Raw genomic sequence first — 10,969 nt, 5'->3', positions numbered from 1 at the left:
AAGAACTAGCTACAAGCAGTATTAAAACAGGGAAGTGTTTTTGGGTATGCCCAAAGGAGATAAATCTGTGGGCTAAAATCACAAGGGTATTAAAAGAGGATAACATCAAAGCTGCTTTCATAGACAACCTGGAAGCTTTCTACAACAGATGGGAACATAAAAAGTCTGGGCTGAATGGTACTGCCCTTGATACTGGCCATGTAGTCAGAAACTGTAAGGCTGGAGGTGATGTCCTGGTAGTCAGTAAATGTGGGGCTGATAGTGCTGTCCTGGGAGACAGTAATGGTGAAGCTGGAGGTGCTGTCCTGGGAGACAGTAATGGTGAAGCTGGAGGTGCTGTCCTGGGAGACAGTAATGGTGAAGCTGGAGGTGCTGTCCTGGGAGACAGAAATGGTGAAGCTGGAGGTGCTGTCCTGGGAGACAGTAATGGTGAAGCTGGAGATGCTGTCCTGGGAGACAGTAATGGTGAAGTTGGAGATGCTGTCCTGGGAGACAGTAATGGTGAAGCTGGAGGTGCTGTCCTGGGAGACAGTAATGGTGAAGCTGGAGGTTTTGTCCAGGTAGTCGGGAATTATACTCAGGAAGGAATGCATATAAATGACCTCATAGGGGACAGGAGCCGTAGTGGGGAAACAAGTGTAGTCAAATATAAGATAAAACCAATATTGCAAACAAGAAATACAACAGGAAATAGCAAACAAGAGGACTCCACTAGCAATAGTGAGGATATATTACCAAAAACAACTGGTGGGAGCTCCATTGTTGGTGCTAGGGAAGATAGGAATAAGACAGGTAAACATGCACCAACAGGGAATACAGTCACAGAAACCAAAGGCAAATGGAAACCAAGCCTGTGCACATACTATGCACTTGGTATCTGCAGACATGGAAAATCTGGAAAAACATGGGACGTGCAACTATGACCACCCTAGAAAATGCCGTGCCCATATGACAACAGGAAAATGCAAACTCCCTTCCTGTAAGCTTTTTCACCCTGAAATGTGTACCTCTTCAGTACAGGAAAGACTGTGTTATAACTTAAATTGCCAGGCACACCATCTAAAGGGGACAAAAAGATACAAAACATCCAGGCCATGGGAAAACCTGGGTAGCCACAGCCACTCAAGAGGGAGAGGTTTTTTAGTGCCAGGAAGGAAAAAAAACTGGCAGGAAATGGCAGAAATTGTACACCAAATCCAGTCATTCCTGGAGTGGAACCACAGTCGATGGCCTCCACTCCAAACCAACAGATACAGATACTAATGCCAGAAAAAAAATCCCCCCCCCCAATACCAACAATACCACCAGTCCGATAACATTCTTCTTTGCAAATATACAGGGTCTAAAGCCAGCAACAAACAACAAAATACCTTTCATACGTGGACTGCTTGCAGAGGCAAAGGCAATGTTCGCGGCTTTCACTGAGACCCACATAAAGGATCACTTAGACAACGAAATATGGATCCCAGGTTACAACCTATACAGATGTGACAGAGTGAACAGGCAAAAGGGGGGGTTGGCCTGTACATTGCAGAGTCACTTGTTTGCACAGAACTGCTTAATGCCTCAAATGATGTAGTGGAAGTTTTAGCAGTAAAGGTCGAGAACCAAAACCTAGTCATTGTGGTAGTCTACAAGCCTCCGGATGCAACATCCCAGCAATTACAGGAACAGCTGTTAAAAATTGACCACTGTCTGGAAAATCTTCCAGCTCCTGCACCCAACATCTTGCTCCTGGGGGATTTCAACTTAAGGCACCTAAAATGGAGGAATATAGCAAATAATATTGTTGCAGTAATAACACCAGGAGGCAGCTCTGATGAAAACTCACACTCACACGAGCTTTTAAATCTCTGCACAAAATTCAATTTAAACCAGCAAATAATAGAGCCTACTAGAATGGAGAATACACTAGACCTCATCTTCACTAACAATGATGATCTGATAAGAAATGTCACCATATCAAAAACAATATACTCAGATCACAACATAATTGAGGTTCAAACATGTATGCGCAGAGCCCCAGACAGACAAAATGAGATTAGTCACGAGGGAGCATTCACCAAATTCAACTTCAATAACAAAAACATAAAGTGGGACCAAGTAAACCAAGTCCTAACCGATATAAGCTGGGAAGATATACTAAGCAACACAGACCCCAACTTATGCCTAGAACAGATTAACTTGGTGGCACTCGATGTATGCAGAAGACTTATTCCTCTAAGAAAAAGGAGGAGTAGATGTAAAATAGAAAGAGACAGGCGCTCTCTTTACAGGCGACGGAAAAGAATAACAGAGCGGCTAAAAGAGGTCAATCTATCTGAAATGCGTAGGGAGACACTGGTCAAAGAAATAGCAAGCATCGAACTTAAGCTAAAGGAATCTTATAGGAGTCAGGAATCGCGGGAAGAACTAAAAGCCATAAATGAAATCGAAAGAAACCCAAAGTATTTCTTCTCCTATGCCAAATCAAAGTCGAGAACAACGTCCAGTATTGGGCTCCTACTTAAACAAGATGGGTCCTACACAGATGACAGCAAGGAAATGAGTGAGCTACTCAAGTCCCAATATGACTCAGTTTTTAGCAAGCCACTAACCAGACTGAGAGTCGAAGATCAAAATGAATTTTTTATGAGAGAGCCACAGAATTTGGTTAACACAAGCCTATCTGATGTTATCCTGACGCCAAATGACTTCGAACAGGCGATAAATGACATGCCCATGCACTCTGCCCCAGGGCCAGACTCATGGAACTCTGTGTTCATCAAGAACTGCAAGAAGCCCCTATCACGAGCCTTTACCATCCTATGGAGAGGGAGCATGGACACGGGGGTCGTCCCACAGTTACTAAAAACAACAGACATAGCCCCACTCCACAAAGGGGGCAGTAAAGCAACAGCAAAGAACTACAGACCGATAGCACTAACATCCCATATCATAAAAATCTTTGAAAGAGTCCTAAGAAGCAAGATCACCACCCATCTAGAAACCCATCAGTTACACAACCCAGGGCAACATGGGTTTAGAACAGGTCGCTCCTGTCTGTCTCAACTATTGGATCACTACGACAAGGTCCTAGATGCACTAGAAGACAAAAAGAATGCAGATGTAATATATACAGACTTTGCAAAAGCCTTCGACAAGTGTGACCATGGCATAATAGCGCACAAAATGCGTGCTAAAGGAATAACAGGAAAAGTCGGTCGATGGATCTATAATTTCCTCACTAACAGAACACAGAGAGTAGTAGTCAACCGAGTAAAGTCCGAGGCAGGCACAGTGAAAAGCTCTGTTTCACAAGGCACAGTACTCGCTCCCATCTTGTTCCTCATCCTCATATCTGACATAGACAAGGATGTCAGCCACAGCACCGTGTCTTCCTTTGCAGATGACACCCGAATCTGCATGACAGTGTCTTCCATTGCAGACACTGCAAGGCTCCAGGCTGACATCAACCAAATCTTTCAGTGGGCTGCAGAAAACAATATGAAGTTCAACGATGAGAAATTTAAATTACTCAGATATGGTAAACACGAGGAAATTAAATCTTCATCAGAGTACAAAACAAATTCTGGCCACAAAATAGAGCGAAACACCAACGTCAAAGACCTGGGAGTGATCATGTCGGAGGATCTCACCTTCAAGGACCATAACATTGTATCGATCGCATCTGCTAGAAAAATGACAGGATGGATAATGAGAACCTTCAAAACTAGGGAGGCCAAGCCCATGATGACACTCTTCAGGTCACTTGTTCTATCTAGGCTGGAATATTGCTGCACACTAACAGCACCTTTCAAGGCAGGTGAAATTGCTGACCTAGAAAATGTACAGAGAACCTTCACGGCGCGCATAACGGAGATAAAACACCTCAATTACTGGGAGCGCTTGAGGTTCCTGAACCTGTATTCCCTGGAACGCAGGCAGGAGAGATACATGATTATATACACCTGGAAAATCCTAGAGGGACTAGTACCGAACTTGCACACGAAAATCACTCACTACGAAAGCAAAAGACTTGGCAGACGATGCAACATCCCCCCAATGAAAAGCAGGGGTGTCACTAGCACGTTAAGAGACCATACAATAAGTGTGAGGGGCCCGAGACTGTTCAACTGCCTCCCAGCATACATAAGGGGTATTACCAACAGACCCCTGGCAGTCTTCAAGCTGGCACTGGACAAGCACCTAAAGTCGGTTCCTGATCAGCCAGGCTGTGGCTCGTACGTTGGTTTGCGTGCAGCCAGCAGTAACAGCCTGGTTGATCAGGCTCTGATCCACCAGGAGGCCTGGTCACAGACCGGGCCGCGGGGGCGTTGACCCCCGGAACTCTCTCCAGGTAAACTCCAGGTATGAAGGCAAAAGACTTGGCAGATGATGCAACATCCCCTCAATGAAAAGCAGGGGTGCCACTAGTACGATAAGAGACAACATAATAAGTGTCAGGAGCCCCAAGATTGTTCAACTACCTCCCAGCATATATAAGGGGGATTACCAATAGACCCCTGGCTGTCTTCAAGCAGGCACTGGACAGGCACCTAAAGTCAGTACCTAACCATCCGGGCTGTGGTTCGTACGTCGAGTTGTGTGCGGTCAACAATAACAGCCTGGTTGATCATGCCCTGATCCACCATGAGGCCTGGTCACAGACTGGGCTGTGGGGACGTGGACCCCCGAAACCTTCTCCAGTTATACAACTACATTGTGTGAGTACCTTGGTCTATAAGTTGTTACGGGTATGTCCATACCCGATATATTTTATACAAGAATGTGCTCCTTTTTATTATATATATATATATATATATATATATATATATATATATATATATATATATATATATATATAATGTTAATGGTAATATTGTTTTATTATATTGTTAGGCATTCATAATATTACTGTCATGTAGTGGGAAACCACTAATTACAGTGCCAGTTAGCAGATCAGGTACTGATGTCTCCCCCAGTCACGTGACCAACCTGACCTTCGCTTACCACTCAGTGGTGCAGTCAGTAGGTTCACCACCCTTGCTCAGAGTAGGTTCTCAGCACTCGCTCTGAGTAGGGTCCCACTCAGGGCAGTAGATTTTCACACACACTTAGAGTATGTTCACAGTACTCTGAGTAGATTCATACACTCTTCTGTGCAGATTCAGGCACTCAGCCTTTAATACAGTTAAGATAAGATTTCGTTCGGATTTTTAATCCCCGGAGGGTTAGCCACCCAGGATAACCCAAGAAATTCAGTGCGTCATCGAGGACTGTCTAACTTATTTCCATTGGGGTCCTTAATCTTGTCCCCCAGGATGCGACCCACACCAGTCGACTAACACCCAGGTACCTATTTCCTGCTAGGTGAACAGGACAACAGGTGTAAGGAAACGTGTCGAAATGTTTCCACCCGCCGGGAATCGAACCCGGGCCCTCCGTGTGTGAAGCGGGAGCTTTAGCCCAGACAACGTGTACTTTTATGTATAACACTACGAGAGAGAACTTTGTATCACATACTAAGTTTTATATGGATTCTTCTATAATAAAGATCACATTTTATTTAGTTGGATCAGTCTCCTCATGATAATCCCCATATTAAAATGACATGTGTCTAAGGACAACTAGACCAGAGCTGGAATCCACATCTTGTTACCAAAAGGGGCCAAAACAGGCCTATAGACATGGCCCCTGACGTAACAAATCTCCAACACCTTGGGTCAAAAGGCCTGGACAGGCCCCCATTTGTTACGTCAGGGGCCATGTCTATAGGCCTGTTTTGGCCCCTTTTGGTAACAAGATGTGGATTCCAGCTCTGGTCTAGTTGTCCTTAGACACATGTCATTTTAATATGGGGATTATCATGAGGAGACTGATCCAACTAAATAAAATGTGATCTTTATTATAGAAGAATCCATATAAAACTTAGTATGTGATACAAAGTTCTCTCTCTCTTGTAGTGTTATACATAAAAGTACACGTTGTCTGGGACTAAGTAATCTTCTAGTGGGAGGAACTGTATTAAAGACTGAGCACCTGAATCTGCTCAGAAGAGTGTATGAATCTACTCAAGAGTGCTGAGAACCTACTCTGAGCGAGTGTGGGAACCTACAAAGAGCAAGGGTGGTGAACCTACTGACTGCACCACTGAGTGGTAAGCGGAGATCAGGTTGGTCACGTGACTGGGGGAGACGTCAGTACCTGATCTGCTAACTGGCACTGTAATTAGTGGTTTCCCACTACATGACAGTAACATTATGAATGCCTGACAATATAATATAGCAATATTACCATTAACATATATATATATATATATATATATATATATATATATATATATATATATATATATATATATATATATATATATATAATAATAATAATAAAAAGGAGCACATTCTAGTATAAAATATATCGGGCATGGACATGCCCGTAACAACGTTATTTTGTAAAATTAAAGCAAGAGCTATGTTAACCGCACCTTGTATCTAACCAGCGATGCCTTGTATCTAACCAGCGATGCCTTGTTTCTAACCAGCGATGCCTTGTTTCTAACCAGCGATGCCTTGTATCTAACCAGCGATGCCTTGTTTCTAACCAGCGATGCCTTGTTTCTAACCAGCGATGCCTTGTTTCTAACCAGCGATGCCTTGTTTCTAACCAGCGATGCCTTGTTTCTAACCAGCGATGCCTTGTATCTAACCAGCGATGCCTTGTTTCTAACCAGCGATGCCTTGTATCTAACCAGCGATGCCTTGTTTCTAACCAGCGATGCCTTGTTTCTAACCAGCGATGCCTTGTTTCTAACCAGCGATGCCTTGTATCTAACCAGCGATGCCTTGTTTCTAACCAGCGATGCCTTGTTTCTAACCAGCGATGCCTTGTATCTAACCAGCGATGCCTTGTTTCTAACCAGCGATGCCTTGTTTCTAACCAGCGATGCCTTGTTTCTAACCAGCGATGCCTTGTATCTAACCAGCGATGCCTTGTTTCTAACCAGCGATGCCTTGTTTCTAACCAGCGATGCCTTGTATCTAACCAGCGATGCCTTGTTTCTAACCAGCGATGCCTTGTTTCTAACCAGCGATGCCTTGTTTCTAACCAGCGATGCCTTGTTTCTAACCAGCGATGCCTTGTATCTAACCAGCGATGCCTTGTTTCTAACCAGCGATGCCTTGTATCTAACCAGCGATGCCTTGTTTCTAACCAGCGATGCCTTGTTTCTAACCAGCGATGCCTTGTTTCTAACCAGCGATGCCTTGTATCTAACCAGCGATGCCTTGTTTCTAACCAGCGATGCCTTGTTTCTAACCAGCGATGCCTTGTTTCTAACCAGCGATGCCTTGTTTCTAACCAGCGATGCCTTGTATCTAACCAGCGATGCCTTGTTTCTAACCAGCGATGCCTTGTATCTAACCAGCGATGCCTTGTTTCTAACCAGCGATGCCTTGTATCTAACCAGCGATGCCTTGTTTCTAACCAGCGATGCCTTGTTTCTAACCAGCGATGCCTTGTATCTAACCAGCGATGCCTTGTTTCTAACCAGCGATGCCTTGTTTCTAACCAGCGATGCCTTGTTTCTAACCAGCGATGCCTTGTATCTAACCAGCGATGCCTTGTTTCTAACCAGCGATGCCTTGTATCTAACCAGCGATGCCTTGTTTCTAACCAGCGATGCATTGTATCTAACCAGCGATGCCTTGTATCTAACCAGCGATGCCTTGTTTCTAACCAGCAATGCCTTGTTTCTAACCAGCGATGCCTTGTATCTAACCAGCGATGCCTTGTATCCAGCGATGCCTTGTTTCTAACCAGCAATGCCTTATTTCTAACCAGCGATGCCTTGTTTCTAACCAACAATGCCTTATTTCTAACCAGCAATGCCTTGTTTCTAACCAACAATGCCTTATTTCTAACCAGCGATGCCTTGTTTCTAACCAGCGATGCCTTGTATCTAACCAGCGATGCCTTGTTTCTAACCAGCGATGCCTTGTTTCTAACCAGCGATGCCTTGTATCTAACCAGCGATGCAATGTTTCTCACCAGGCCGAGAAAGTTGCCAGTCCATGGTTGAAATATAATTGAATAAAATTTCATCAAAAATAGTAGATTATATTATGAATATTAGTTCAGCTTGATATAAACTAGATTAATACATAGTATATAAAATTTGCCAAGAATTTAAGCTATACCTGACAGTTCTTTCATCGAAAAATTACTTGACTTGTGACCTGGCCACGTTCAGTGGGACGGGTTGTGTGTGAAGTCATTATAAGCCTTATAAGTCTTCTGGTCTCCTATTATTTATACTATTCCTTGATAATTTAAGAAATCAAGAAAGTAGTTGGACATTCACTAATTTTTCACTTGAGATATTTTGCATATTGTGATTACACACACACACACACACACACACACACACATATATATATATATGTCGTGCCGAATATGTAAAACTGGTCAATTAGCAAGAACTAATTTAAAATTAAGTCCTTTCGAAAATTTTCTCTTATACGTTTAAAGATATATTTTTTTCATTAATGTTAATGTAAAAAAATTTAATTTTGCACCAAAAGAATCTTAGAAAACTTACCTAACCTTATTATAACAAGAGTAATTTATTTTAGCCTAACCCAACTAAATATATTTTAGATTTGTTTACAGTAATTTAATACTAAACAAACTCAGTGAAATATATTTTTTTCGTTAGGTTCAGAATGATTTTGGCGACATTATTGCATACACAAATTTTCGCTTGTTATATGGCAAGATGAGCGTTGCTATTTAAGCCAAGATCGCAAGTTCTGCCTATTCGGCACGACATATATATATATATATATATATATATATATATATAACATCGGCCGTTTCCCACCGAGGCAGGGTGACCCAAAAAAGAAAGAAAAAACAAAAAAGAAAGAAAAATACTTTCATCATTCAACACTTTCACCATCACCTATACATAATCAGTCTTTCCAGAGGCACTCAGATACGACAGTTTACAAGTCCCTCCAAACTGCCAGTATCCCCAAACCTCCTTGAAAGTTCAGGCATTGTACTTCCCATTTCCAGGACTCAAATCCGGCTAACCGGTTTCTCTGAATCCCTTCTCTAAATATTACCCTGCTCACACTCCAACAGTTCATCAGGTCCCAAAAACCATTCATCTCCATTCACTCCTATCTAACACGCTCATGCATGCTTGCTGGAAGTCCAAGCCCCTCGCCCACAAAACCTCCTTTACCCCCTCCCTCCAACCTTTTCGAGGACGACCCCTACCCTGCTTACCTTCCCCTACAGATTTATGCACTCTCCATGTCATTCTACTTTGTTCCATTCTTTCTAAGTGACCAAACTACCTCAACAACCCGTCTTCAGTCCTCTGACTTATACTTTTAGTAACCACACCTAATTTCCACACTCCAGATTCTCTGCATAATATTTACACGACACATTGCCCTTAGACAGGACATCTCCACCGTCTCCCACCACATCCTCGTTGCAGCATTTACAACCCAAGCTTCACACCCATATAAGAGTGTTGGTACCACTATACTTTCGTACATTCCATTCTTTGCCTCCATGGATAACGTGTTTTGTTCCCACCGATACCTCAACTCGCCACTCACCAATTTTTCCTTCATCAGTTCTATGGTTAGCCTCATCCTTCATAAACCCATCTGCTGACACGTCAACTCCCAAATATCTGAAAACATTTACTTCTTCCATACTTCCTCTCTCCAATGTGATATCCAATTTTTCTTTAAATTGTTTGACACCCTCATCACCTTACTCTTATCTATGTTCACTTTCAACTTTCTACCTTTACACGCTCTCCCAAAAATATTCACTAACCTTTGTAACTTTTCTTTAGAATCTCCCAAAAGCACAGTATCATCAGCAAAAAGTAACTGTGTCAACTCCCATTTTGTATTTGATTCCCCATAATTTAATCTCACCCCTCTCCCCAACACCATAGCATTTACTTCTTTTACAACCCCATCTATAAATACATTAAACAACCATGGTGACATTACACATTCCTCTCTAAAACCTACTTTTACCGGAAAATAATCTCCCTCTCTCCTACACACCCTAACCTGAGCCTCACTATCCTCATAAAAAGTTTTTACAACATTTAGTAACTTACTACCTATTCCATACACTTGCAACATCTGTCACATTGCTCCCTTATCCACTCTATCATATGCCTTTTCTAAATCCATAAATGCAATGAAAACTTCCCTACCTTTATCTAAATACTATTCACGTATATGCTTCAGTGTAAACACTTGATCTACACATCCCCTACCCACTCTATGGCATTGATATATATATAAATATATATATATATGCAGGGAATTTAGTAATGCTGTGAGGTCATCATAATGTTTGCTTAAAGATTTGACATTGTAGTTTTTTTTATATTTTGATTTAGAATGACAGTACATATACAGAGTACATACAGTTATTAACATCGTATAACAAGGTACAAAGATAAACAGTAATTTACTTAAGGAGAGTACCGTACTCAAACACCTTCAAAATTTTTACGATAAGGTTTCTCCTGTTTCCAATACTAATACCCAATGCAACCCTAATAGAAAGTAACATAGCATGGTATTATCCATAATGCCCCATAAAACTAAGCCCCCCTGTCCCCAGGCAACCCCCTCCCTTATCTGAGTTAAAAGAAAGGAAGGCTACGAAAAGTGCTCACAGAACTTATGCTTTAACTTAAAAGCACATATATATAATACAGTCCAAATATATCATTAACTTACAACACAAAAGGACTTAACACATAAAACTCAAATTACACAAAGGTCCTGAAACATAACCCAAAGCTACAGTCTACTAGTTGGACATGTCTTACAGCACTTGCAAATGACAACACATTACATCAGTATGTATCATCGTTTACATAAAAACAGGTCCACATCACTCAAGAAAAAATTTTGAACATAGAAAGGTAGCTTTCCAA

The sequence above is a fragment of the Cherax quadricarinatus genome, chromosome 45, assembly GCF_038502225.1.
Source record: "Cherax quadricarinatus isolate ZL_2023a chromosome 45, ASM3850222v1, whole genome shotgun sequence".
Classification (NCBI taxonomy): Eukaryota; Metazoa; Arthropoda; class Malacostraca; order Decapoda; family Parastacidae; genus Cherax; species Cherax quadricarinatus.
Note: the sequence above shows the minus strand (reverse complement) of the source record.